Genomic DNA, 7255 nt, shown 5'->3' on the forward strand with positions numbered 1-7255 from the left:
AGCCAAAATAAATGTTTCTGCAGCCATCATTGTGATGAATGCGAGTAGCTTTCAGCTGATGTACTGATTAACCAAAAGTCTTTTGTCAACTACATTTTGGAAATATGCTACGAAATTTTGCTCAAATCTATTTAATCAATCTGACATATACATCAACACCCCGGTACGGCAGTCATAATCCAACCATTTTCCAACTACTTTTGCTTGTTAGATTTACAACCACGCCTGCCAGCATTATGGTACAAGGTCTTAGGTAATCTTACCCTCTCTTGTAGTCACCGTATTGCTTGATCCCTCTTCCTCTTCCATCATTTGCACACCCAGCCAGCATGTGACCCATATTCAGCATTGAAATGTATTTGAAATAATGTCAGCTCTATGGCTGACAAGATCTGTACATTGAATCAATATAATGTCTTGAACAACATAAAAAAAAATCTGCCTTTTAAATGACTAATATCATCATTATTTTTATTATTATATTTTGAGATGAAACCACTTCAGAAAACAATAATAATAGTAGTTATTATGATCATGATATTGATTATAGTACAGTCTATACATGTTCTACATGAAAAATGCCTTGAGATAACTTTTGTTGTGATTTGGCACTACTTAAATAAAAATGGATTTATTTATTTTATATAATTATAATGTATATAGTATGGTAATTATTAGTATATTTATACATTATAATTGTTTTTGAATATAAATATCTCACATAAAAAATATAGAATATTATCATGCCCATTTTCTGTCCCATGGTGATGAAGTAGTCTCATAAGATTACATGAGAATGTATAAACAGTATAACAGCTCTGCACATGTCTGTGTCTTTATTCTATCATTTTATAAATCCTTGGTAGAAAGATGATGAAAGAACACAGCAGAGAGAATTACATGTAAACAAGAAGAGAGAAGTACATTTTATGCCACAACCTTTAACCCTTACATACTGTTCATATTCTCTATACCCTCACAGTATGTAAGAATCCCCTCATATGTTGAACCACAGATGTGTTTAGAAAGCATCAATAGTGGATCTGACTGATCAATAAATGTGATTAAACCTTAATTCATGTTTCAGAGAGCAGAGAGAGTGTGTTTTTTAGCTTTTACACCACTAAACATCTCCTATCACACAATATCATGTCCTATTTTACCTAAATGAAAATATAACATAGCAATAATGATGGAAATGTATTTTATGTAAAGTGAAAATGAACTGTGGGGTTTATTGTATAACCATTAGAGCCATCAGTCTTCACTGCTACATCATAAAAAGAAATCCTCATAACTACTATCTTATTAAAACTATTAACTATTCATTTAAGAAAAAGACATGTAAATGCAGGTCAACAGCCTCAATAGACAAAATGTGTAGCACCTATACAAAAATATAAAATTGTAAATTATTTTCATTTTGGTGCATTTTGGCCCACTCATATTTAAAAAGTCATCAAATATCAGAGTAAAAGACATTTGGGGTGTTTTTACATTATGTTATATGTCAAAACTGATCAAATTTGACCCAAACAGTATGTAAGGGTTAAAGGTAACTTAAGTCAATATTTAAAAGGCATAATGTTATTTACATAAAGTGATATGACTTAAGCATAGGAAGCCAATGCTATGAGTTAAATATTAACGCCACAGTTTGTTAACTTTGGTTTAATGAGCCAATCAACATAATGGTCACCACCCACCACAGAGCTTAAATTATGACACACCCACTTTTCAATTTTCAAATCAAATTCCTCCAAATGTTATATCACGCCTGTCTATCCTTGTTCACTCAGAAATATGTCATGATATGGAAGTTAGATACTCTTGAAATGCTGTTTCATCTGGACTTTAAATCTCTATATGATCACATTATCAATACAAAGGCCATAGCAGGCCAATGACAGCAGGGACAGAGTCGCCCATGTGTCACTGTGAGAGTCAAGAAATACTCTCTTTCTGATTCACCTCTTCTTGTAGAGGATTTGTTTATCCTTATTCAACCCAAAACGTTTTAGTTTGAGCTCAAAAGTAATATGACTTTGGGCCTTTGAATGTCTCTCTATGGTCTATGAGAGGTTTTGGGAGATTAACAAATCCTGTTGAGCTCCATGGAGCAGCTTGACTGGTCAAACAGGAGGCCAATGCCAAGGTAGGTCCAGCTTCAGGGTAGGTCTACCATTGCAACTCAAAAGCAAGCTTACTAAAGTCATTTTTTATGAGGAAAAAAATCAAGTCCCCATCTCCATCCATTCTGCTATCATACTAACTGCTTGGTCAAACCTGGTCTCAATCTGATCGGCTAAAACTTTTTTTAACTTCAACTCTCCTTAGGTATTTGATGGAACTGTTTGACAAAATGCCAGAGAGCTGTTAAAACTGCTAAAACACAGTTTATATCTAACCTTGTTTCCAATAAGAGATAAGATAGGATCTCTGCTCTCATATGTACACCCACTTTCTTTGCAACAGACCCAGCTGTCCCATCTATGTGCCCAGCTGTTTTTGATCGGCTTGAGCCCATATCATTCTCTTTCTTATCAGAAGTAGTTAAACATCTCTGGCCTGCAAATTGTCCTTTATACAATATCTCATTTGGTTTATTTAAAGAGGTCTTTAATACTGTTGGGTCAGGTATCCTGCCTTTGATAAATACTTCCCTCGGTTCAGGCTGTGTTCCAGCTGCCTTTAAACATGCTGTGGTGCAGCCTCTTATTAAACAGAGAAATCTGGACTCTTCAGTTCTCTCCAACTTTAGGCCAATTTCTAAACTGCCATTTGTGTCTAAAGTCTTGGAAAGAGTCGTTTTTACTCAACCGCAAACAGTTTTAGGTAATTGTAGCATTTTTGAGAGGTTTCACTCTGGCTTTAAATCTCGCCATAGCACAGAAAGTTTTTAATTGTTTCAGGGGACTTGTTCACGGTGCTTGTCTGGTGCTGGTACCTGTCTGCTGCCTTTGACACTGTGAACCATAGAATTCTTTTATCACATCTTTAATGGTGTGTAGGCATTAGAAGTACTGCACTGAAAAGGTTTCGGTCTTACCTGTTAGATAGGAGTTTCTCAGTTCACTTCTTCCACAGTCCATCTTTCTTGTGGTGTCCCTCAAGGCTCCATTTTAGGCCCCATCCTCTTTTCTTTGTATATGCTGCCCTTGAGGTCCATTTTCAAGAAACATAATATTTCCTTCCATTGTTAATCTACCCATGCAAGCTAATAATATAAGCTCTATGCAGCCTTTGTTCAACTGCTTAAAGGACTTCTAAACATACAGTACTGTTCAAAAGTCTAAGGCCACCACCATCATACAAACAGAAAATACTATGTACACAAAATTTAACATTAATTATTATTATTAATTAAGGTTTCATTCCATTTAGGTTTAAAAGAGCCAGGTTTCTGCTATTGCTCAAATGTAAGGGGAAGTCACACTTAATATCTGACACTTTAGCCTATAGAAGCTGTTTTCATTTCTTTCTTTCTTTTCAGTTTTTTTAATACAGCATACACATTTCCTGTATTTTCTGGTTATATTCTAATTAAGAGACTGAAAATAATTATATTTGGTCGTCATAACATTGCCAAAACAAATCAAATGGTGGCCTAAGACTTTTGCACAGTACTGTATATATGCTGACTATAAGCAAAGTGATGAGGGACTCTGAGGTGTGTCAGCTGAAACAGATGATGTGGAAATGTCAGATTATTAACTGAATTTGACAGATTTTCGTGCTATTTACAGATAATGGGGGCCGAAGACACACAGTCCTCTCTGACTAGTCTTAGGCCACCATTAGATTAGTTGTTTCAGCAATGCTATAATGATCATATATAATTACTTCTCAGTCTATTTATTAGAATACAACCAGAAAATACAGAAAATGTGTATGCTGTATTAAAAAACAGCGTCTATAGGCTAAAGTGTGTAAGTATTCAGATCTCCATGGCGCGCAGGTGGTTGAGTGGTTAGAGCGCATGCCACATATACAGCTGACCCCGGTTCGTATCCCGCCCGGACGTCCTTTGCTGCATGTCACACCCCCTCTCTCTCCCATGTTTCCTGTCTGTCTACTGCTGACTAAAGGTGTCTATGCCGAGAAGAAAAAAAAAAAAGTATTCAGACCTCCCCTTACACTGGAGCAATAGCAGGATGGAGCCTCAATTAATAATAATGTTTATTAATTAATGTTACATTTTGTGTACATATTTCCTGTATTTTCTGTTTGTATGATGGTGGTGGCCTAAGACTTTTGCACAGTACTGTAGTTTGACTTAAACTTTGTCAGTCTTAATGAAGACTGACAAAGTAAGACAGAGATTGTTATGTTTGGACATCATTGTCAGTTGGTTGATTCCTCAAAGTCATCCCACCTTTCAAAACAATGCACCATGCCAACTGTGCTAACCACTATTTTATGGGGGACTTTGCACCTTTACGCCAAAGTGTATAATGTGTATAATTTTAATTTAGCTGCTAATTTGCTGATGAGTTTTGTCATACCTGACTTACATTAAGCAACAGCTGAAGTAGCTGTGACAAGGCTGCTAAGTTACTTTAGCCACTATGGTTAGATTTTTGGGGTTTTTGTGTTTGTGTCTGTGTGTGTGTGTGTGTGTGTGTGTGTGTGTGTGTGTGCTAGTTGCTAGTGAAATTTCCCATATGGAATAGTCTTTTTTTAGTTTTGTGTTCCTGCCACAAGATAAGCCTATTCTTATTGGTCTTTTCTGTGGCATACAAAAGCCAAATAATCTGGATGAGTTCCTGGAAGATTTTGTGTCTGAGATCAATGAACTGGAGAGATGTTTTGAGTTTAATGGGATCAGACTTACACGGAAACTCTCAGCTGGTGTGTGTGATGCCCCTGCCTGGGCTTTTGTGAAATGTGTAAAAGGTCACTCAGGATATTATGGGTGTGAGAAGTGCACACAGGAGGGCTGTTATGTGGAAAATCTTGTGTATTTTCCAAGGACAGATATGCCTCTAAGGACAAATAAAGACTTTCAGTGACAGAAAAGCTGACAACCATTACCTTGGCAACTCCCCTCTGGAGAACATGTCACTGGGGATGATTTCTGGATTTCCTGCACCTTGAGTGCTTGGGGGGTCATAGGCTGCCTCTTCCGTCTGTGGCTCAAGGGTCCCCTTACTTTTAGCTATCTCCATTTCAAGTAAAATAAGTTTACAAAGAGGCTTGTGGAGGCTGGTCATGCCATCCCCATTGAGTCTGCCCACAGACCCATGGTAGTGGCAGAATCCAGTAACACAAAAAATCATTGGTGGATTGTAAGAATGGAAATACTTGCAGGGCTTTGTCATCACGAATGGTTAGAAACAAACCATCTGGAGTACGATGAATGATAGCATTCAGATTGCATAACAAATCTTGCCCCATTAAATTAATTGGGCTTTTATCAGAGATAAGGAAAGAATGCTGTACATCTGAACCTGCAACAGTTACAGTAGAAATGTTTGGCATTGGCTCTGCTATAGGAATGTCAGCAACTCCTTCTATGGTAACAAAGTTAGAAATTGGTGTACACTTGTTCATTAGCTTTTACTGGTGAAATAGTAGCTCCACTGTCAACCCAAAATATCAACCATAGTACCATGAACTCAACTGGCATAGCTGGATCTTCCAGGAGACAAGTAGAAAGCTAAAATGTTGCTGCTTGTAATTTAGGTTGCTGCTATGATCCTATTTCTCCACGGCCTCCCTCAGCCTGATGGTGTTTGCTGCTCCTCGAAATCGAAAGGAGGTGGGGGTGGGCATGCCGATAGCCAAATGTTGTGCAATCACAAGGAATAGGGACAGCTCACCTATCTATTATCTGCTATCAGCCTCAACATCCATTGGTAATATTAGTCCCAGCGATAACTCCATGCATGCGTCCAGCCAGTGGTGCTACAGGTAGTACAGCCAGTGCCACACTGCTCTCTGACCAGAAAGCCATCTACTCCACCAATGCTAATGAAGCTACAACAGCCAGCATGGTGATTGCTAATCACCATCTTCTACCCAAACTCTCTGTCTATAGTACCACTGGAAACTATGATAACCTTGACATTCTGGTTCTAGGGGGCTCGATTACAAGATTTGTGGACTTAGCCGGACCTAGCTTTCTGGTGGCAAAGTAGAAGACTTTATTGAACTCACACACTTGAACAGTGATTTAACTTTACCCTTTGGTTCACACAGTCATCATCCGTGCCGGACAAATTATGTCATGGCCAGACAATCAATCAAACTCCAGAGACATTGACACTGACATTGCAAGCACTGCCTCCTACAGTATGTGGTCCTATCCACACACGTTAGCCAGAATGTTTCAACCATCTGTTTCACCTCCATCAGTGGTTGCAAAACTTTTGTAGAGCAACAGGTTTTTAGTTACATCAGTCATTTTGACACATTTTGGATTAAGTGTGATTTGTATAAATCTGATGGCTTACATCCAAATTGGAATGGAACCAATCACATTTCTTCATCTTTTCTGAACTGATATGATAATGAAAATGAAACCCCCAACTTATTCTTAGATATTTTCAATGTAAAATGTTTACTACAGGTTCCCCCTCTATACCTAAAAAACAGACACTTCTTTATTGGTATCGCTGATTCTGGGTCAGCTACAATGGGTTTTCACTACAGTGTGCCTCAAGGCTCGGTGCTAGGTCCAAACCTCTTTTCCATTTATGTGATCTCTCTAGGCTCCCCAGACTTCATACACAGACAATATATCAGTTTTTATTTTTACACAAACAGAACAATACCATCCTGCTAAATCGTCTAAATGAATTCCACACGTGGACGTCACAACATTTTCTGCAGCTAAATGCTGATAAGACACAAATATTAATCATAGGTCAAGATAGTGCAAACAACCACATTTTGAACAGTCTTGATTCACTATCCAATCCAATAATTCAGCATTGCATAAACCATTGCGTTTTAGATGTGTTCTATTTTTATTGTAAAGCGTGGTTTGAGAAATGCAATATAAATAAAGTTACCATTATTATTATTATTATTATTATTATTACATCATTGAACTGCTGCCTGCCCACCGTGTGTTATCAATATTTACTTGTTGCATCATATATTTAGGACCTGCAAAAGAGCTACCCTGTGCTTTCCAATCCTTGTCTTGCCATTCTGACACAGTTTGTATGCTGCTACAATGTGTGCCTTTAAATTTTGTAGAAAAGTTTGAACAGCAAATAGGTTGTCATCCTCTCATTTTGTTCCAGCA

This window comes from Scomber scombrus, chromosome 13 (genome assembly GCF_963691925.1).
Source record: "Scomber scombrus chromosome 13, fScoSco1.1, whole genome shotgun sequence".
Taxonomy (NCBI): Eukaryota; Metazoa; Chordata; class Actinopteri; order Scombriformes; family Scombridae; genus Scomber; species Scomber scombrus.